This window comes from Mobula birostris, chromosome 25 (genome assembly GCF_030028105.1).
Source record: "Mobula birostris isolate sMobBir1 chromosome 25, sMobBir1.hap1, whole genome shotgun sequence".
NCBI lineage: Eukaryota > Metazoa > Chordata > Chondrichthyes > Myliobatiformes > Myliobatidae > Mobula > Mobula birostris.
Genome location: NC_092394.1, coordinates 51,558,014 through 51,585,722, shown reverse-complemented (window position 1 = coordinate 51,585,722; position 27,709 = coordinate 51,558,014).

Sequence of the window (27,709 nt, the reverse complement as noted above, 5' to 3'; positions counted from 1 at the left end):
CCCCACCATCTCCACTACATCCACAGTATCACACATAGTCCCTTCCCACTGCCATCTCCACTACATCCACACTTTCACACATAGACCTTTACCACTGCCATCTCCATTACATCCACACTATCCACATAATCCCTTCCCAGTACCATCTCTACTACATCCACAATATCACACATATATGTCATATAGTCCCTTCCCACTACCTTCTCCTCTACATCCACACTATCACACATAGTCCCTTCCCCCACCATCTCCACTACATCCACAACACCACACATAGTCCCTTTCCACAGCCATCTCCACTACATCCACACTATCACACATAGTCCCTTCTCCCTACCATCTCCACTACATCCACACTATCAGACATAGTCCCTTCCCACTACCATCTCCACTACATCCACACTATCACACGTAATCCCTTCTCCCTACCATCTCCACTACATCCACACTATCACACGTAGTCCCTTCCCATTACCATCTCCAGTACAACCACGCTATCACACATAGGCCTTTAACACTGCCATCTCCATTACATCCACTCTATCACACATAGTCCCTTCACAGTACCATCTCCACTACATCCACACTATCACACATAGTCACTTTCCACTACCATCTCCACCACATCCACAATATCACACATATGTCATATAGTCCCTTCCCACTACCTTCTCCTCTACATCAACACTACCACACATAGTCCCTTCGCACTACCATCTCCACTACATCCACACTATCACACATAGTCCCTTCCACCGCCATCTCCACTACATCCACTCTATCAGACATAGTCCCTTCCCACTGCCATCTCCACTACATCCACACTATCACACATTGTCCCTTCCCACTACCATCTCCACTTCATCCACACTATCACACATAGTCCCTTCCCATGTCATATACAATACATCCACACAATAACACGTATTCCCTTCCCTCTGCCATCTCCACTACATCCACACTATCCGACATAGTCCCATTGGATTACCATCTCTACTACATCCACTCTATCACAGATAGTCCCTTCCCCCACCATCTCCACTACAACCACTGCATCACACATAGTCCCTTCCCACTCCCATCTCCACTACATCCACACTATCACACATAGTCCCTTCCCACTACCATCACCACTGCATCCACACTATCACACATTCTTCCTTCCCACTACCATCTCCACTTCATCCACACTATCACACATAGTCCCTTCCACCACCATCTGCACTACACCCACTCTATCAGACATAGTCCCTTCCCACTGCCATCTCCACTACATCCACTCTATCACACATAGTCCATTCCCACTACCATCTCCACTACATTCACCCTATCACGCATAGTCCCTTCCCGCTACCATCTCCACTACATCAACACACTATCACACGTGGTCCGTTCCCACTACCATCTCCACTTCATCCGCACTATGACACATAGTCCCTTCCCACTCCCATCTCCACTACATCCACACTATCACACATAGTCCCTTCCCACTACCATCACCACTGCATCCACACTATCACACATTCTTCCTTCCCACTACCATCTCCACTTCATCCACACAATCACACATAGTCCCTTCCACCACTATCTCCACAACACCCACTCTATCAGACATAGTCCCTTCCCACTGCCATCTCCACTACATCCACTCTATCACACATAGTCCATTCCCACTACCATCTCCACTACATTCACCCTATCACGCATAGTCCCTTCCCGCTACCATCTCCACTACATCAACACACTATCACACGTAGTCCGTTCCCACTACCATCTCCACTTCATCCGCACTATGACACATAGCCCCTTCCCACTACTATCTCAACTACATACACACTATCACACATAGTCCCTTCCCACTACCATCTCCACTACAACCATGCTATCACACAGAGTCCCTTCCCTCTAACATCTCCACTACATCCACACTATCACACATAGTCCATTCCCCCACCATCACCACTGCATCCACACTATCACACGTAGTCCATTCCCCCTACCATCTCCACAACATCCACACTATCACACGCGTTCCCTTCCCAATACCATCTCCACTACATCCACACTATCCGACTTAGTCCCTTCCGACTACCATCTCTACTACATCCTCTCTATCTTACATAGCCCCTTCCCACTACCACCTCCAATGCATCCACTCTATCACACATAGTCCATTTTCACTACCATCTCCACTACATCCACTCTATCACACATAGTCCCTTCCCCCACCATCTCCACTACATCCACAGTATCACACATAGTCCCTTCCCACTGCCATCTCCACTACATCCACACTTTCACACATAGACCTTTACCACTGCCATCTCCATTACATCCACACTATCCCCATAATCCCTTCCCAGTACCATCTCTACTACATCCACAATATCACACATATATGTCATATAGTCCCTTCCCACTACCTTCTCCTCTACATCCACACTATCACACATAGTCCCTTCCCCCACCATCTCCACTACATCCACAACACCACACATAGTCCCTTTCCACAGCCATCTCCACTACATCCACACTATCACACATAGTCCCTTCTCCCCACCATCTCCACTACATCCACAGTATCACACATAGTCCCTTCCCACTGCCATCTCCACTACATCCACACTTTCACACATAGACCTTTACCACTGCCATCTCCATTACATCCACACTATCCACATAATCCCTTCCCAGTACCATCTCTACTACATCCACAATATCACACATATATGTCATATAGTCCCTTCCCACTACCTTCTCCTCTACATCCACACTATCACACATAGTCCCTTCCCCCACCATCTCCACTACATCCACAACACCACACATAGTCCCTTTCCACAGCCATCTCCACTACATCCACACTATCACACATAGTCCCTTCTCCCTACCATCTCCACTACATCCACACTATCAGACATAGTCCCTTCCCACTACCATCTCCACTACATCCACACTATCACACGTAATCCCTTCTCCCTACCATCTCCACTACATCCACACTATCACACGTAGTCCCTTCCCACTACCATCTCCAGTACAACCACGCTATCACACATAGGCCTTTAACACTGCCATCTCCATTACATCCACTCTATCACACATAGTCCCTTCACAGTACCATCTCCACTACATCCACACTATCACACATAGTCACTTTCCACTACCATCTCCACCACATCCACAATATCACACATATGTCATATAGTCCCTTCCCACTACCTTCTCCTCTACATCAACACTACCACACATAGTCCCTTCGCACTACCATCTCCACTACATCCACACTATCACACATAGTCCCTTCCACCGCCATCTCCACTACATCCACTCTATCAGACATAGTCCCTTCCCACTGCCATCTCCACTACATCCACACTATCACACATTGTCCCTTCCCACTACCATCTCCACTTCATCCACACTATCACACATAGTCCCTTCCCATGTCATATACAATACATCCACACAATAACACGTATTCCCTTCCCTCTGCCATCTCCACTACATCCACACTATCCGACATAGTCCCATTGGATTACCATCTCTACTACATCCACTCTATCACACATAGTCCCTTCCCCCACCATCTCCACTACAACCACTGCATCACACATAGTCCCTTCCCACTCCCATCTCCACTACATCCACACTATCACACATAGTCCCTTCCCACTACCATCACCACTGCATCCACACTATCACACATTCTTCCTTCCCACTACCATCTCCACTTCATCCACACTATCACACATAGTCCCTTCCACCACCATCTCCACTACACCCACTCTATCAGACATAGTCCCTTCCCACTGCCATCTCCACTACATCCACTCTATCACACATAGTCCATTCCCACTACCATCTCCACTACATTCACCCTATCACGCATAGTCCCTTCCCGCTACCATCTCCACTACATCAACACACTATCACACGTGGTCCGTTCCCACTACCATCTCCACTTCATCCGCACTATGACACATAGTCCCTTCCCACTACCATCTCAACTACATACACACTATCACACATAGTCCCTTCCCACTACCATCTCCACTACAACCATGCTATCACACAGAGTCCCTTCCCACTAACATCTCCACTACATCCACACTATCACACATAGTCCATTTCCCCACCATCACCACTGCATCCACACTATCACACGTAGTCCATTCCCCCTACCATCTCCACAACATCCACACAATCACACGCATTCCCTTCCCAATACCATCTCCACTACATCCACACTATCACACATTGTCCCTTCCCACTACCGTCTCCACTTCATCCACACTATCACACATAGTCCCTTCCCATGTCATATACAATACATCCACACAATAACACGTATTCCCTTCCCTCTGCCATCTCCACTACATCCACACTATCCGACATAGTCCCATTGGATTACCATCTCTACTACATCCACTCTATCACACATAGTCCCTTCCCCCACCATCTCCACTACAACCACTGCATCACACATAGTCCCTTCCCACTCCCATCTCCACTACATCCACACTATCACACATAGTCCCTTCCCACTACCATCACCACTGCATCCACACTATCACACATTCTTCCTTCCCACTACCATCTCCACTTCATCCACACTATCACACATAGTCCCTTCCACCACCATCTCCACTACACCCACTCTATCAGACATAGTCCCTTCCCACTGCCATCTCCACTACATCCACTCTATCACACATAGTCCATTCCCACTACCATCTCCACTACATTCACCCTATCACGCATAGTCCCTTCCCGCTACCATCTCCACTACATCAACACACTATCACACGTGGTTCCTTCCCACTACCATCTCCACTTCATCCGCACTATGACACATAGTCCCTTCCCACTACCATCTCAACTACATACACACTATCACACATAGTCCCTTCCCACTACCATCTCCACTACAACCATGCTATCACACAGAGTCCCTTCCCACTAACATCTCCACTACATCCACACTATCACACATAGTCCATTTCCCCACCATCACCACTGCATCCACACTATCACACGTAGTCCATTCCCCCTACCATCTCCACAACATCCACACTATCACACGCATTCCCTTCCGACTACCATCTCTACTACATCCTCTCTATCATACATAGCCCCTTCCCACTACCACCTCCAATGCATCCACTCTATCACACATAGTCCATTTTCACTACCATCTCCACTACATTCACACTATCACACATAGTCCCTTCCGAGTACCATCTCTACTACATCCACTCTATCACACATAGTCCCTTCCCCCACCATCTCCACTACATCCACAACACCACACATAGTCCCTTTCCACAGCCATCTCCACTACATACACACTATCACACATAGTCCCTTCTCCCTACCATCTCCACTACATCCACACTATCACACATAGTCCCTTCCCACTACCATCTCCACTACATTCACACTATCACACGTAATCCCTTCTCCCTACCATCTCCACTACATCCACAGTATCACACGTAGTCCATTCCCCCTACCATCTCCACAACATCCACACTATCCGACATAGTCCCATTGGATTACCATCTCTACTACATCCACTCTATCACACATAGTCCCTTCCCCCACCATCTCCACTACAACCACTGCATCACACATAGTCCCTTCCCACTAACATCTCCACTACATCCACACTATCACACATAGTCCATTCCCCCACCATCACCACTGCATCCACACTATCACACGTAGTCCATTCCCCCTACCATCTCCACAACATCCACACTATCCGACTTAGTCCCTTCCGACTACCATCTCTACTACATCCACTCTATCATACATAGCCCCTTCCCACTACCACCTCCAATGCATCCTCTCTATCACACATAGTCCATTTTCACTACCATCTCCACTACATTCACACTATCACACATAGACCCTTCCCCCACCATCTACACTTCCTCCATACTATCGCACATAGTCCATTCCCACTACCATCTCCACTACATACACACTATCACACATAGTCCCTTCCGACTACCATCTCCACTACATACACACTATCACACATAGTCCCTTCCGACTACCATCTCTACTACATCCACTCTATCACACATAGTCCCTTCCCTCACCATCTCCACTACATCCACAGTATCACACATAGTCCCTTCCCACTGCCATCTCCACTACATCCACACTGTCACACATAGACCTTTACCACTGCCATCTCCATTACATCCACACTATCACACATAATCCCTTCCCAGTACCATCTCCACTACATCCACAATATCACACATATATGTCATATAGTCCCTTCCCACTGCCATCTCCACTACATCCACACTATCAGACATTGTCCCTTCCCACTACCATCTCCACTTCATCCACACTATCCCACATAGTCCCTTCCCATGTCATATCCAATACATCCACACAATAACACGTATTCCCTTCCCTCTGCCATCTCCACAACATCCACACTATCACACATAGTCCCTTCCCTCTGCCATCTCCACTACATCCACACTATCACACATAGCCCCTTGCCCCACCATCTCCACTACATCCACACTATCACACATTGTCCCTTCCTACTACCATCTCCACTTCATCCACACTATCACACATTGTCCCTTCCTACTAACATCTCCACTTCATCCACACTATCACACATAGTCCGGTCATCCTACCATCTCCACTACATCCACAGTATCACACATACTCCCTTCCCCCACCATCTATATTTCATCCACACTATCACACATAGTCCCTTCTCCCTACCATCTCCACTACATCCACACTATCACACGTAGTACCTTCCCACTACCATCTCCACTACATCCACACTATCACATGTAATCCCTTCTCCCTACCATCTCCACTACATCCACACTATCACACGTAGTCCCTTCCCACTACCATCTCCAGTACAACCACGCTATCACACATAGGCCTTTAACACTGCCATCTCCATTTCATCCACTCTATCACACATAGTCCCTTCCCAGTACCATCTCCACTACATCCACACTATCACACATAGTCACTTTCCACTACCATCTCCACCACATCCACAATATCACACATATGTCATATAGTCCCTTCCCACTACCTTCTCCTCTACATCCACACTATCACACATAGTCCCTTCCACCACCATATCCACTACATCCACTCTATCAGACATAGTCCCTTCCCACTGCCATCTCCACTACATCCACACTATCACACATAGTCCCTTCCCACTACCATCTCCACTTCATCCACACTATCACACATACTCCCTTCCCATGTCATATCCAATACATCCACACAATAACACGTATTCCCTTCCCTCTGCCATCTCCACTTCATCCACACTATCACACATAGCCCCTTCCCCCACCATCTCCACTACATCCACACTATCACACATTGTCCCTTCCCACTACCATCTCCACTTCATCCACACTGTCACACATAGTCCCTTCCCCTGTCATATCCAATACATCCACACAATAACACGTATTCCCTTCCCTCTGCCATCTCCACTACACCCACACTATCCGACATAGTCCCATTGGACTACCATCTCTACTACATCCACAGTATCACACATAGTCCCTTCCCACTCCCATCTCCACTACATCCACACTATCACACATAGTCCCTTCCCACTACCATCACCACTGCATCCACACTATCACACATTCTTCCTTCCCACTACCATCTCCACTTCATCCACACTATCACACATAGTCCCTTCCACCACCATCTCCACTACACCCACTCTATCAGACATAGTACCTTCCCACTGCCATCTCCACTACATCCACTCTATCACACATAGTCCATTCCCACTACCACCTCCACTACATTCACCCTATCACGCATAGTCCCTTCCCGCTACCATCTCCACTATATCAACACACTATCACACGTAGTCCGTTCCCACTACCATCTCCACTTCATCCGCACTATGACACATAGCCCCTTCCCACTACCATCTCAACTACATACACACTATCACACATAGTCCCTTCCCACTACCATCTCCACTACAACCATGCTATCACACGGAGTCCCTTCCCACTAACATCTCCACTACATCCACACTATCACACATAGTCCATTCCCCCACCATCACCACTGCATCCACACTATCACACGTAGTCCATTCCCGCTACCATCTCCACAACATCCACACTATCACACGCATCCCTTCCCAATACCATCTCCACGACATCCACACTATCCGACTTAGTCCCTTCCGACTACCATCTCTACTACATCCACTCTATCATACATAGCCCCTTCCCACTACCACCTCCAATGCATCCACTCTATCACACATAGTCCATTTTCACTACCATCTCCACTACATTCACACTATCACACATAGACCCTTCCCCCACCATCTACACTTCCTCCATACTATCGCACATAGTCCATTCCCACTACCATCTCCACTACATACACACTATCACACATGGTCCCTTCCGACTACCATCTCTACTACATCCACTCTATCACACATAGTCCCTTCCCTCACCATCTCCACTACATCCACAGTATCACACATAGTCCCTTCCCACTGCCATCTCCACTACATCCACACTGTCACACATAGACCTTTACCACTGCCATCTCCATTACATCCACACTATCACACATAATCCCTTCCCAGTACCATCTCCACTACATCCACAATATCACACATATATGTCATATAGTCCCTTCCCACTACCTTCTCCTCTACATCCACACTATCACACATAGTCCCTTCCCCCACCATCTCCACTACATCCACAACACCACACATAGTCCCTTCCCACTGCCATCTCCACTACATCCACACTATCAGACATTGTCCCATCCCACTACCATCTCCACTTCATCCACACTATCACACATAGTCCCTTCCCATGTCATATCCAGTACATCCACACAATAACACGTATTCCCTTCCCTCTGCCATCTCCACTACATGCACACTATCACACATAGCCCCTTGCCCCACCATCTCCACTACATCCACACTATCACACATTGTCCCTTCCTACTACCATCTCCACTTCATCCACACTATCACACATTGTCCCTTCCTACTAACATCTCCACTTCATCCACACTATCACACATAGTCCTATCATCCTACCATCTCTACTACATCCACAGTATCACACATACTCCCTTCCCCCACCATCTATATTTCATCCACACTATCACACATAGTCCCTTCCCACTGCCATCTCCACTACATCCACACTGTCACACATAGTCCCTTCCCACTACCATCTCCACTACATCCACACTATCACACGTAATCCCTTCTCCCTACCATCTCCACTACATCCACAGTATCACACGTAGTCCATTCCCCCTACCATCTCCACAACATCCACACTATCCGACATAGTCCCATTGGATTACCATCTCTACTACATCCACTCTATCACACAAAGTCCCTTCCCCCACCATCTCCACTACAACCACTGCATCACACATAGTCCCTTCCCACTAACATCTCCACTACATCCACACTATCACACATAGTCCATTCCCCCACCATCACCACTGCATCCACACTATCGCACATAGTCCATTCCCACTACCATCTCCACTACATACACACTATCACACATAGTCCCTTCCGACTACCATCTCCACTACATACACACTATCACACATAGTCCCTTCCGACTACCATCTCTACTACATCCACTCTATCACACATAGTCCCTTCCCTCACCATCTCCACTACATCCACAGTATCACACATAGTCCCTTCCCACTGCCATCTCCACTACATCCACACTGTCACACATAGACCTTTACCACTGCCATCTCCATTACATCCACACTATCACACATAATCCCTTCCCAGTACCATCTCCACTACATCCACAATATCACACATATATGTCATATAGTCCCTTCCCACTGCCACCTCCACTACATCCACACTATCAGACATTGTCCCTTCCCACTACCATCTCCACTTCATCCACACTATCCCACGTAGTCCCTTCCCATGTCATATCCAATACATCCACACAATAACACGTATTCCCTTCCCTCTGCCATCTCCACAACATCCACACTATCACACATAGTCCCTTCCCTCTGCCATCTCCACTACATCCACACTATCACACATAGCCCCTTGCCCCACCATCTCCACTACATCCACCCGATCACACATTGTCCCTTCCTACTACCATCTCCACTTCATCCACACTATCACACATTGTCCCTTCCTACTAACATCTCCACTTCATCCACACTATCACACATAGTCCCGTCATCCTACCATCTCCACTACATCCACAGTATCACACATACTCCCTTCCCCCACCATCTATATTTCATCCACACTATCACACATAGTCCCTTCTCCCTACCATCTCCACTACATCCACACTATCACACGTAGTACCTTCCCACTACCATCTCCACTACATCCACACTATCACATGTAATCCCTTCTCCCTACCATCTCCACTACATCCACACTATCACACGTAGGCCTTTAACACTGCCATCTCCATTTCATCCACTCTATCACACATAGTCCCTTCCCAGTACCATCTCCACTACATCCACACTATCACACATAGTCACTTTCCACTACCATCTCCACCACATCCACAATATCACACATATGTCATATAGTCCCTTCCCACTACCTTCTCCTCTACATCCACACTATCACACATAGTCCCTTCCACCACCATATCCACTACATCCACTCTATCAGACATAGTCCCTTCCCACTGCCATCTCCACTACATCCACACTATCACACATAGTCCCTTCCCACTACCATCTCCACTTCATCCACACTATCACACATACTCCCTTCCCATGTCATATCCAATACATCCACACAATAACACGTATTCCCTTCCCTCTGCCATCTCCACTTCATCCACACTATCACACATAGCCCCTTCCCCCACCATCTCCACTACATCCACAACACCACACATAGTCCCTTTCCACAGCCATCTCCACTACATCCACACTATCACACATAGTCCCTTCTCCCTACCATCTCCACTACATCCACACTATCAGACATAGTCCCTTCCCACTACCATCTCCACTACATCCACACTATCACACGTAATCCCTTCTCCCTACCATCTCCACTACATCCACACTATCACACGTAGTCCCTTCCCACTACCATCTCCAGTACAACCACGCTATCACACATAGGCCTTTAACACTGCCATCTCCATTACATCCACTCTATCACACATAGTCCCTTCACAGTACCATCTCCACTACATCCACACTATCACACATAGTCACTTTCCACTACCATCTCCACCACATCCACAATATCACACATATGTCATATAGTCCCTTCCCACTACCTTCTCCTCTACATCAACACTACCACACATAGTCCCTTCCCACTACCTTCTCCTCTACATCCACACTATCACACATAGTCCCTTCCACCACCATATCCACTACATCCACTCTATCAGACATAGTCCCTTCCCACTGCCATCTCCACTACATCCACACTATCACACATAGTCCCTTCCCACTACCATCTCCACTTCATCCACACTATCACACATACTCCCTTCCCATGTCATATCCAATACATCCACACAATAACACGTATTCCCTTCCCTCTGCCATCTCCACTTCATCCACACTATCACACATAGCCCCTTCCCCCACCATCTCCACTACATCCACACTATCACACATTGTCCCTTCCCACTACCATCTCCACTTCATCCACACTGTCACACATAGTCCCTTCCCCTGTCATATCCAATACATCCACACAATAACACGTATTCCCTTCCCTCTGCCATCTCCACTACACCCACACTATCCGACATAGTCCCATTGGACTACCATCTCTACTACATCCACAGTATCACACATAGTCCCTTCCCACTCCCATCTCCACTACATCCACACTATCACACATAGTCCCTTCCCACTACCATCACCACTGCATCCACACTATCACACATTCTTCCTTCCCACTACCATCTCCACTTCATCCACACTATCACACATAGTCCCTTCCACCACCATCTCCACTACACCCACTCTATCAGACATAGTACCTTCCCACTGCCATCTCCACTACATCCACTCTATCACACATAGTCCATTCCCACTACCACCTCCACTACATTCACCCTATCACGCATAGTCCCTTCCCGCTACCATCTCCACTATATCAACACACTATCACACGTAGTCCGTTCCCACTACCATCTCCACTTCATCCGCACTATGACACATAGCCCCTTCCCACTACCATCTCAACTACATACACACTATCACACATAGTCCCTTCCCACTACCATCTCCACTACAACCATGCTATCATACGGAGTCCCTTCCCACTAACATCTCCACTACATCCACACTATCACACATAGTCCATTCCCCCACCATCACCACTGCATCCACACTATCACACGTAGTCCATTCCCGCTACCATCTCCACAACATCCACACTATCACACGCATCCCTTCCCAATACCATCTCCACGACATCCACACTATCCGACTTAGTCCCTTCCGACTACCATCTCTACTACATCCACTCTATCATACATAGCCCCTTCCCACTACCACCTCCAATGCATCCACTCTATCACACATAGTCCATTTTCACTACCATCTCCACTACATTCACACTATCACACATAGACCCTTCCCCCACCATCTACACTTCCTCCATACTATCGCACATAGTCCATTCCCACTACCATCTCCACTACATACACACTATCACACATGGTCCCTTCCGACTACCATCTCTACTACATCCACTCTATCACACATAGTCCCTTCCCTCACCATCTCCACTACATCCACAGTATCACACATAGTCCCTTCCCACTGCCATCTCCACTACATCCACTCTGTCACACATAGACCTTTACCACTGCCATCTCCATTACATCCACACTATCACACATAATCCCTTCCCAGTACCATCTCCACTACATCCACAATATCACACATATATGTCATATAGTCCCTTCCCACTACCTTCTCCTCTACATCCACACTATCACACATAGTCCCTTCCCCCACCATCTCCACTACATCCACAACACCACACATAGTCCCTTCCCACTGCCATCTCCACTACATCCACACTATCAGACATTGTCCCATCCCACTACCATCTCCACTTCATCCACACTATCACACATAGTCCCTTCCCATGTCATATCCAGTACATCCACACAATAACACGTATTCCCTTCCCTCTGCCATCTCCACTACATGCACACTATCACACATAGCCCCTTGCCCCACCATCTCCACTACATCCACACTATCACACATTGTCCCTTCCTACTACCATCTCCACTTCATCCACACTATCACACATTGTCCCTTCCTACTAACATCTCCACTTCATCCACACTATCACACATAGTCCTATCATCCTACCATCTCTACTACATCCACAGTATCACACATACTCCCTTCCCCCACCATCTATATTTCATCCACACTATCACACATAGTCCCTTCCCACTGCCATCTCCACTACATCCACACTGTCACACATAGTCCCTTCCCACTACCATCTCCACTACATCCACACTATCACACGTAATCCCTTCTCCCTACCATCTCCACTACATCCACAGTATCACACGTAGTCCATTCCCCCTACCATCTCCACAACATCCACACTATCCGACATAGTCCCATTGGATTACCATCTCTACTACATCCACTCTATCACACAAAGTCCCTTCCCCCACCATCTCCACTACAACCACTGCATCACACATAGTCCCTTCCCACTAACATCTCCACTACATCCACACTATCACACATAGTCCATTCCCCCACCATCACCACTGCATCCACACTATCGCACATAGTCCATTCCCACTACCATCTCCACTACATACACACTATCACACATAGTCCCTTCCGACTACCATCTCCACTACATACACACTATCACACATAGTCCCTTCCGACTACCATCTCTACTACATCCACTCTATCACACATAGTCCCTTCCCTCACCATCTCCACTACATCCACAGTATCACACATAGTCCCTTCCCACTGCCATCTCCACTACATCCACACTGTCACACATAGACCTTTACCACTGCCATCTCCATTACATCCACACTATCACACATAATCCCTTCCCAGTACCATCTCCACTACATCCACAATATCACACATATATGTCATATAGTCCCTTCCCACTGCCACCTCCACTACATCCACACTATCAGACATTGTCCCTTCCCACTACCATCTCCACTTCATCCACACTATCCCACGTAGTCCCTTCCCATGTCATATCCAATACATCCACACAATAACACGTATTCCCTTCCCTCTGCCATCTCCACAACATCCACACTATCACACATAGTCCCTTCCCTCTGCCATCTCCACTACATCCACACTATCACACATAGCCCCTTGCCCCACCATCTCCACTACATCCACACTATCACACATTGTCCCTTCCTACTACCATCTCCACTTCATCCACACTATCACACATTGTCCCTTCCTACTAACATCTCCACTTCATCCACACTATCACACATAGTCCCGTCATCCTACCATCTCCACTACATCCACAGTATCACACATACTCCCTTCCCCCACCATCTATATTTCATCCACACTATCACACATAGTCCCTTCTCCCTACCATCTCCACTACATCCACACTATCACACGTAGTACCTTCCCACTACCATCTCCACTACATCCACACTATCACATGTAATCCCTTCTCCCTACCATCTCCACTACATCCACACTATCACACGTAGTCCCTTCCCACTACCATCTCCAGTACAACCACGCTATCACACATAGGCCTTTAACACTGCCATCTCCATTTCATCCACTCTATCACACATAGTCCCTTCCCAGTACCATCTCCACTACATCCACACTATCACACATAGTCACTTTCCACTACCATCTCCACCACATCCACAATATCACACATATGTCATATAGTCCCTTCCCACTACCTTCTCCTCTACATCCACACTATCACACATAGTCCCTTCCACCACCATATCCACTACATCCACTCTATCAGACATAGTCCCTTCCCACTGCCATCTCCACTACATCCACACTATCACACATAGTCCCTTCCCACTACCATCTCCACTTCATCCACACTATCACACATACTCCCTTCCCATGTCATATCCAATACATCCACACAATAACACGTATTCCCTTCCCTCTGCCATCTCCACTTCATCCACACTATCACACATAGCCCCTTCCCCCACCATCTCCACTACATCCACAACACCACACATAGTCCCTTTCCACAGCCATCTCCACTACATCCACACTATCACACATAGTCCCTTCTCCCTACCATCTCCACTACATCCACACTATCAGACATAGTCCCTTCCCACTACCATCTCCACTACATCCACACTATCACACGTAATCCCTTCTCCCTACCATCTCCACTACATCCACACTATCACACGTAGTCCCTTCCCACTACCATCTCCAGTACAACCACGCTATCACACATAGGCCTTTAACACTGCCATCTCCATTACATCCACTCTATCACACATAGTCCCTTCACAGTACCATCTCCACTACATCCACACTATCACACATAGTCACTTTCCACTACCATCTCCACCACATCCACAATATCACACATATGTCATATAGTCCCTTCCCACTACCTTCTCCTCTACATCAACACTACCACACATAGTCCCTTCGCACTACCATCTCCACTACATCCACACTATCACACATAGTCCCTTCCACCGCCATCTCCACTACATCCACTCTATCAGACATAGTCCCTTCCCACTGCCATCTCCACTACATCCACACTATCACATATTGTCCCTTCCCACTACCATCTCCACTTCATCCACACTATCACACATAGTCCCTTCCCATGTCATATACAATACATCCACACAATAACACGTATTCCCTTCCCTCTGCCATCTCCACTACATCCACACTATCCGACATAGTCCCATTGGATTACCATCTCTACTACATCCACTCTATCACACATAGTCCCTTCCCCCACCATCTCCACTACAACCACTGCATCACACATAGTCCCTTCCCACTCCCATCTCCACTACATCCACACTATCACACATAGTCCCTTCCCACTACCATCACCACTGCATCCACACTATCACACATTCTTCCTTCCCACTACCATCTCCACTTCATCCACACTATCACACATAGTCCCTTCCACCACCATCTCCACTACACCCACTCTATCAGACATAGTCCCTTCCCACTGCCATCTCCACTACATCCACTCTATCACACATAGTCCATTCCCACTACCATCTCCACTACATTCACCCTATCACGCATAGTCCCTTCCCGCTACCATCTCCACTACATCAACACACTATCACACGTGGTCCGTTCCCACTACCATCTCCACTTCATCCGCACTATGACACATAGTCCCTTCCCACTACCATCTCAACTACATACACACTATCACACATAGTCCCTTCCCACTACCATCTCCACTGCAACCATGCTATCACACAGAGTCCCTTCCCACTAACATCTCCACTACATCCACACTATCACACATAGTCCATTTCCCCACCATCACCACTGCATCCACACTATCACACGTAGTCCATTCCCCCTACCATCTCCACAACATCCACACTATCACACGCATTCCCTTCCCAATACATTCTCCACTACATCCACACTATCACACATTGTCCCTTCCCACTACCATCTCCTCTTCATCCACACTATCACACATAGTCCCTTCCCATGTCATATACAATACATCCACACAATAACACGTATTCCCTTCCCTCTGCCATCTCCACTACATCCACACTATCCGACATAGTCCCATTGGATTACCATCTCTACTACATCCACTCTATCACACATAGACCCTTCCCCCACCATCTCCACTACAACCACTGCATCACACATAGTCCCTTCCCACTGCCATCTCCACTACATCCACACTGTCACACATAGACCTTTACCACTGCCATCTCCATTACATCCACACTATCACACATAATCCCTTCCCAGTACCATCTCCACTACATCCACAATATCACACATATATGTCATATAGTCCCTTCCCACTGCCACCTCCACTACATCCACACTATCAGACATTGTCCCTTCCCACTACCATCTCCACTTCATCCACACTATCCCACGTAGTCCCTTCCCATGTCATATCCAATACATCCACACAATAACACGTATTCCCTTCCCTCTGCCATCTCCACAACATCCACACTATCACACATAGTCCCTTCCCTCTGCCATCTCCACTACATCCACACTATCACACATAGCCCCTTGCCCCACCATCTCCACTACATCCACACTATCACACATTGTCCCTTCCTACTACCATCTCCACTTCATCCACACTATCACACATTGTCCCTTCCTACTAACATCTCCACTTCATCCACACTATCACACATAGTCCCGTCATCCTACCATCTCCACTACATCCACAGTATCACACATACTCCCTTCCCCCACCATCTATATTTCATCCACACTATCACACATAGTCCCTTCTCCCTACCATCTCCACTACATCCACACTATCACACGTAGTACCTTCCCACTACCATCTCCACTACATCCACACTATCACATGTAATCCCTTCTCCCTACCATCTCCACTACATCCACACTATCACACGTAGTCCCTTCCCACTACCATCTCCAGTACAACCACGCTATCACACATAGGCCTTTAACACTGCCATCTCCATTTCATCCACTCTATCACACATAGTCCCTTCCCAGTACCATCTCCACTACATCCACACTATCACACATAGTCACTTTCCACTACCATCTCCACCACATCCACAATATCACACATATGTCATATAGTCCCTTCCCACTACCTTCTCCTCTACATCCACACTATCACACATAGTCCCTTCCACCACCATATCCACTACATCCACTCTATCAGACATAGTCCCTTCCCACTGCCATCTCCACTACATCCACACTATCACACATAGTCCCTTCCCACTACCATCTCCACTTCATCCACACTATCACACATACTCCCTTCCCATGTCATATCCAATACATCCACACAATAACACGTATTCCCTTCCCTCTGCCATCTCCACTTCATCCACACTATCACACATAGCCCCTTCCCCCACCATCTCCACTACATCCACAACACCACACATAGTCCCTTTCCACAGCCATCTCCACTACATCCACACTATCACACATAGTCCCTTCTCCCTACCATCTCCACTACATCCACACTATCAGACATAGTCCCTTCCCACTACCATCTCCACTACATCCACACTATCACACGTAATCCCTTCTCCCTACCATCTCCACTACATCCACACTATCACACATAGTCCCTTCCCACTACCATCTCCACTACAACCATGCTATCACACAGAGTCCCTTCCCACTAACATCTCCACTACATCCACACTATCACACATAGTCCTTTTCCCCACCATCACCACTGCATCCACACTATCACACGTAGTCCATTCCCCCTACCATCTCCACAACATCCACACTATCACACGCATTCCCTTCCGACTACCATCTCTACTACATCCTCTCTATCATACATAGCCCCTTCCCACTACCACCTCCAATGCATCCACTCTATCACACATAGTCCATTTTCACTACCATCTCCACTACATTCACACTATCACACATAGTCCCTTCCGAGTACCATCTCTACTACATCCACTCTATCACACATAGTCCCTTCCCCCACCATCTCCACTACATCCACAACACCACACATAGTCCCTTTCCACAGCCATCTCCACTACATACACACTATCACACATAGTCCCTTCTCCCTACCATCTCCACTACATCCACACTATCACACATAGTCCCTTCCCACTACCATCTCCACTACATCCACACTATCACACGTAATCCCTTCTCCCTACCATCTCCACTACATCCACAGTATCACACGTAGTCCATTCCCCCTACCATCTCCACAACATCCACACTATCCGACATAGTCCCATTGGATTACCATCTCTACTACATCCACTCTATCACACATAGTCCCTTCCCCCACCATCTCCACTACAACCACTGCATCACACATAGTCCCTTCCCACTAACATCTCCACTACATCCACACTATCACACATAGTCCATTCCCCCACCATCACCACTGCATCCACACTATCACACGTAGTCCATTCCCCCTACCATCTCCACAACATCCACACTATCCGACTTAGTCCCTTCCGACTACCATCTCTACTACATCCACTCTATCATACATAGCCCCTTCCCACTGCCACCTCCAATGCATCCTCTCTATCACACATAGTCCATTTTCACTACCATCTCCACTACATTCACACTATCACACATAGACCCTTCCCCCACCATCTACACTTCCTCCATACTATCGCACATAGTCCATTCCCACTACCATCTCCACTACATACACACTATCACACATAGTCCCTTCCGACTACCATCTCCACTACATACACACTATCACACATAGTCCCTTCCGACTACCATCTCTACTACATCCACTCTATCACACATAGTCCCTTCCCTCACCATCTCCACTACATCCACAGTATCACACATAGTCCCTTCCCACTGCCATCTCCACTACATCCACACTGTCACACATAGACCTTTACCACTGCCATCTCCATTACATCCACACTATCACACATAATCCCTTCCCAGTACCATCTCCACTACATCCACAATATCACACATATATGTCATATAGTCCCTTCCCACTGCCATCTCCACTACATCCACACTATCAGACATTGTCCCTTCCCACTACCATCTCCACTTCATCCACACTATCCCACATAGTCCCTTCCCATGTCATATCCAATACATCCACACAATAACACGTATTCCCTTCCCTCTGCCATCTCCACAACATCCACACTATCACACATAGTCCCTTCCCTCTGCCATCTCCACTACATCCACACTATCACACATAGCCCCTTGCCCCACCATCTCCACTACATCCACACTATCACACATTGTCCCTTCCTACTACCATCTCCACTTCATCCACACTATCACACATTGTCCCTTCCTACTAACATCTCCACTTCATCCACACTATCACACATAGTCCCGTCATCCTACCATCTCCACTACATCCACAGTATCACACATACTCCCTTCCCCCACCATCTATATTTCATCCACACTATCACACATAGTCCCTTCTCCCTACCATCTCCACTACATCCACACTATCACACGTAGTACCTTCCCACTACCATCTCCACTACATCCACACTATCACATGTAATCCCTTCTCCCTACCATCTCCACTACATCCACACTATCACACGTAGTCCCTTCCCACTACCATCTCCAGTACAACCACGCTATCACACATAGGCCTTTAACACTGCCATCTCCATTTCATCCACTCTATCACACATAGTCCCTTCCCAGTACCATCTCCACTACATCCACACTATCACACATAGTCACTTTCCACTACCATCTCCACCACATCCACAATATCACACATATGTCATATAGTCCCTTCCCACTACCTTCTCCTCTACATCCACACTATCACACATAGTCCCTTCCACCACCATATCCACTACATCCACTCTATCAGACATAGTCCCTTCCCACTGCCATCTCCACTACATCCACACTATCACACATAGTCCCTTCCCACTACCATCTCCACTTCACCACACTATCACACATACTCCCTTCCCATGTCATATCCAATACATCCACACAATAACACGTATTCCCTTCCCTCTGCCATCTCCACTTCATCCACACTATCACACATAGCCCCTTCCCCCACCATCTCCACTACATCCACACTATCACACATTGTCCCTTCCCACTACCATCTCCACTTCATCCACACTGTCACACATAGTCCCTTCCCCTGTCATATCCAATACATCCACACAATAACACGTATTCCCTTCCCTCTGCCATCTCCACTACACCCACACTATCCGACATAGTCCCATTGGACTACCATCTCTACTACATCCACAGTATCACACATAGTCCCTTCCCACTCCCATCTCCACTACATCCACACTATCACACATAGTCCCTTCCCACTACCATCACCACTGCATCCACACTATCACACATTCTTCCTTCCCACTACCATCTCCACTTCATCCACACTATCACACATAGTCCCTTCCACCACCATCTCCACTACACCCACTCTATCCGACATAGTACCTTCCCACTGCCATCTCCACTACATCCACTCTATCACACATAGTCCATTCCCACTACCACCTCCACTACATTCACCCTATCACGCATAGTCCCTTCCCGCTACCATCTCCACTATATCAACACACTATCACACGTAGTCCGTTCCCACTACCATCTCCACTTCATCCGCACTATGACACATAGCCCCTTCCGACTACCATCTCAACTACATACACACTATCACACATAGTCCCTTCCCACTACCATCTCCACTACAACCATGCTATCACACGGAGTCCCTTCCCACTAACATCTCCACTACATCCACACTATCACACATAGTCCATTCCCCCACCATCACCACTGCATCCACACTATCACACGTAGTCCATTCCCCCTACCATCTCCACAACATCCACACTATCACACGCATTCCCTTCCCAATACCATCTCCACGACATCCACACTATCCGACTTAGTCCCTTCCGACTACCATCTCTACTACATCCGACTTAGTCCCTTCCGACTACCATCTCTACTCTATCATACATAGCCCCTTCCCACTACCACCTCCAATGCATCCACTCTATCACACATAGTCCATTTTCACTACCATCTCCACTACATTCACACTATCACACATAGACCCTTCCCCCACCATCTACACTTCCTCCATACTATCGCACATAGTCCATTCCCACTACCATCTCCACTACATACACACTATCACACATAGTCCCTTCCGACTACCATCTCTACTACATCCACTCTATCACACATAGTCCCTTCCCTCACCATCTCCACTACATCCACAGTATCACACATAGTCCCTTCCCACTGCCATCTCCACTACATCCACACTGTCACACATAGACCTTTACCACTGCCATCTCCATTACATCCACACTATCACACATAATCCCTTCCCAGTACCATCTCCACTACATCCACAATATCACACATATATGTCATATAGTCCCTTCCCACTACCTTCTCCTCTACATCCACACTATCACACATAGTCCCTTCCCCCACCATCTCCACTACATCCACAACACCACACATAGTCCCTTCCCACTGCCATCTCCACTACATCCACACTATCAGACATTGTCCCATCCCACTACCATATCCACTTCATCCACACTATCACACATAGTCCCTTCCCATGTCATATCCAATACATCCACACAATAACACGTATTCCCTTCCCTCTGCCATCTCCACTACATGCACACTATCACACATAGCCCCTTGCCCCACCATCTCCACTACATCCACACTATCACACATTGTCCCTTCCTACTACCATCTCCACTTCATCCACACTATCACACATTGTCCCTTCCTACTAACATCTCCACTTCATCCACACTATCACACATAGTCCCTTCCCATGTCATATCCAATACATCCACACAATAACACGTATTCCCTTCCCTCTGCCATCTCCACTACATGCACACTATCACACATAGCCCCTTGCCCCACCATCTCCACTACATCCACACTATCACACATTGTCCCTTCCTACTACCATCTCCACTTCATCCACACTATCACACATTGTCCCTTCCTACTAACATCTCCACTTCATCCACACTATCACACATAGTCCTGTCATCCTCCCATCTCTACTACATCCACAGTATCACACATACTCCCTTCCCCCACCATCTATATTTCATCCACACTATCACACATAGTACCTTCCCACTACCATCTCCACTACATCCACACTATCACACGTAATCCCTTCTCCCTACCATCTCCACTACATCCACACTATCACACGTAGTCCCTTCCCACTACCATCTCCAGTACAACCACGCTATCACACATAGGCCTTTAACACTGCCATCTCCATTACATCCACTCTATCACACATAGTCCCTTCCCAGTACCATCTCCACTACATCCACACTATCACACATAGTCACTTTCCACTACCATCTCCACCACATCCACAATATCACACATATGTCATATAGTCCCTTCGCACTACCTTCTCCTCTACATCAACACTACCACACATAGTCCCTTCGCACTACCATCTCCACTACATCCACACTATCACACATAGTCCCTTCCACCACCATATCCACTACATCCACTCTATCAGACATAGTCCCTTCCCACTGCCATCTCAACTACATCCACACTATCACACATAGTCCCTTCCCACTACCATCTCCACTTCATCCACACTATCACACATACTCCCTTCCCATGTCATATCCAATACATCCACACAATAACACGTATTCCCTTCCCTCTGCCATCTCCACTACATCCACACTATCACACATAGCCCCTTCCCCCACCATCTCCACCACATCCACACTATCACACATTGTCCCTTCCCACTGCCATCTCCACTTCATCCACACTGTCACACATAGTCCCTTCCCCTGTCATATCCAATACATCCACACAATAACACGTATTCCCTTCCCTCTGCCATCTCCACTACATCCACACTATCCGACATAGTCCCATTGGACTACCATCTCTACTACATCCACTCTATCACACATAGTCCCTTCCCCCACCATCTCCACTACATCCACAGTATCACACATAGTCCCTTCCCACTCCCATCTCCACTACATCCACACTATCACACATAGTCCCTTCCCACTACCATCACCACTGCATCCACACTATCACACATTCTTCCTTCCCACTGCCATCTCCACTACATCCACTCTATCACACATAGTCCATTCGCACTACCATCTCCACTACATTCACCCTATCACGCATAGTCCCTTCCCGCTACCATCTGCACTACATCAACACACTATCACACGTAGTCCGTTCCCACTACCATCTCCACTTCATCCGCACTATGACACATAGCCCCTTCCCACTACCATCTCAACTACATACACACTATCACACATAGTCCCTTCCCACTACCATTTCCACTACAACCATGCTATCACACAGAGTCCCTTCCCACTAACATCTCCACTACATCCACACTATCACACATAGTCCATTCCCCCACCATCACCATTGTATCCACACTATCACACGTAGTCCATTCCCCCTACCATCTCCACAATATCCACACTATCACACGCATTCCCTTCCCAATACCATCTCCACTACATCCACACTATCCGACTTAGTCCCTTCCGACTACCATCTCTACTACATCCACCCTATCATACAGAGCCCCTTCCCACTACCACCTCCAATGCATCCACTCTATCACACATAGTCCATTTTCACTACCATCTCCACTACATTCACACTATCACACATAGACCCTTCCCCCACCATCTACACTTCATCCATACTATCGCACATAGTCCCTTCCCACTGCCATCTCCACTACATCCACACTGTCACACATAATACCTTCCCCGTACCATCTCCACTGCATCCACAATATCACACATATATGTCATATAGTCCCTTCCCACTACCTTCTCCTCTACATCCACACTATCACACATAGTCCCTTCCCCCACCATCTACACTACATCCACAACACCACACATAGTCCCTTTCCACAGCCATCTCCACTACATCCACACTATCACACATAGTCACTTCTCCCTACCATCTCCACTACATCCACACTATCACACATAGTCCCTTCCCACTACCATCTCCAGTACAACCACGCTATCACACATAGGCCTTTAACACTGCCATCTCCATTACATCCACTCTATCACACATAGTCCCTTCCCAATACCATCTCCACTACATCCACACTATCACACATAGTCACTTTCCACTACATCACACATATGTCATATAGTCCCTTCCAACTACCTTCTCCTCTACATCAACACTACCACACATAGTCCCTTCGCACGACCATCTCCACTACATCCACACTATCACACATAGTCCCTTCCACCACCATCTCCACTACATCCACTCTATCAGACATAGTCCCTTCCCACTGCCATCTCCACTACATCCACACTATCACACATAGTCCCTTCCCACTACCATCTCCACTTCATCCACACTATCACACATAGTCCCTTCCCATGTCATATCCAATACATCCACACAATAACACGTATTCCCTTCCCTCTGCCATCCCCACTACATCCACACTATCACACATAGCCCCTTCCCCCACCATCTCCACTACATCCACACTATCACACATTGTCCCTTCCCTCTACCATCTCCACTTCATCCACACTGTCACACATAGTCCCTTCCCCTGTCATATCCAATGCATCCACACAATAACACGTATTCCCTTCCCTCTGCCATCTCCACTACATCCACACTATCCGACATAGTCCCATTGGATTACCATCTCTACTACATCCTCTCTATCACACATAGTCCCTTCCCCCACCATCTCCACTACATCCACAGCATCACACATAGTCCCTTCCCACTCCCATCTCCACTACATCCACACTATCACACATAGTCCCTTCCCACTACCATCACCACTGCATCCACACTATCACACATTCTTCCTTCCCACTACCATCTCCACTTCATCCACACTATCACACATAGTCCCTTCCACCACCATCTCCACTACACCCACTCTATCAGACATAGTCCCTTCCCACTGCCATCTCCACTACATCCACTCTATCACACATAGTCCATTCCCACTACCATCTCCACTACATTCACCCTATCACGCATAGTCCCATCCCGCTACCATCTCCACTACGTCAACACACTATCACACGTAGTCCGTTCCCACTACCATCTCCACTTCATCCGCACTATGACACATACCCCTTCCCACTACCATCTCAACTACATACACACTATCACACATAGTCCCTTCCCACTACCATCTCCACTACAACCATGCTATCACACAGAGTCCCTTCCCACTAACATCTCCACTACATCCACACTATCACACATAGTCCATTCCCCCACCATCACCACTGCATCCACACTATCACACGTAGTCCATTCCCCCTACCATCTCCACAACATCCACACTATCACACGCATTCCCTTCCCAATACCATCTCCACGACATCCACACTATCCGACTTAGTCCATTCCGACTACCATCTCTACTACATCCTCTCTATCATACATAGCCCCTTCCCACTACCACCTCCAATGCATCCACTCTATCACAGATAGCCCATTTTCACTACCATCTCCACTACATTCACACTATCACACATAGTCCCTTCCGACTACCATCTCTACTACATCCACTCTATCACACATAGTCCCTTCCCCCACCATCTCCACTACATCCACAGTATCACACATAGTCCCTTCCCACTGCCATCTCCACTACATCCACACTGTCACACATAGACCTTTACCACTGCCATCTCCATTACATCCACACTATCACACATAATCCCTTCCCAGTACCATCTCCACTACATCCACAATATCACACATATATGTCATATAGTCCCTTCCCACTACCTTCTCCTCTACATCCACACTATCACACATAGTCCCTTCCCCCACCATCTCCACTACATCCACAACACCACACATAGTCCCTTTCCACAGCCATCTCCACTACATCCACACTATCACACATAGTCCCTTCTCCCTACCATCTCCACTACATCCACACTATCACACATGGTCCCTTCCCACTACCATCTCCACTACATCCACACTATCAGACGTAATCCCTTCTCCCTACCATCTCCACTACATCCACACTATCACACGTAGTCCCTTCCCACTGCCATCTCCAGTACAACCACGCTATCACACATAGGCCTTTAACACTGCCATCTCCATTACATCCACTCTATCACACATGGTCCCTTCCCAGTACCATCTCCACTACATCCACACTATCACACATAGTCACTTTCCACTACCATCTCCACCACATCCACAATATCACACATATGTCGTATAGTCCCTTCCCACTACCTTCTCCTCTACATCAACACTATCACACATAGTCCCTTCCACCACCATCTCCACTACATCCACTCTATCAGACATAGTCCCTTCCCACTGCCATCTCCACTACATCCACACTATCACACATTGTCCCTTCCCACTACCATCTCCACTTCATCCACACTATCACACATAGTCCCTTCCCATGTCATATCCAATACATCCACACAATAACACGTATTCCCTTCCCTCTGTCATCTCCACTACATCCACACTATCATACATAGCCCCTACCCCCACCATCTCCACTACATCCACACTATAACACACAGTCCCATCCCACTACCATCTCCACTTCATCCACACTCACACATAGTCCCTTCCCCTGTCATATCCAATACATCCACACAATAACACGTATTCCCTTCCCTCTGCCATCTCCACTGCATCCACACTATCCGACATAGTCCCATTGGACTACCATCTCTACTACATCCACAGTATCACACATAGTCCCTTCCCACTCCCATCTCCACTACATCCACACTATCACACATAGTCCCATCCCACTACCATCACCACTGCATCCACACTATCACACATTCTTCCTTCCCACTACCATCTC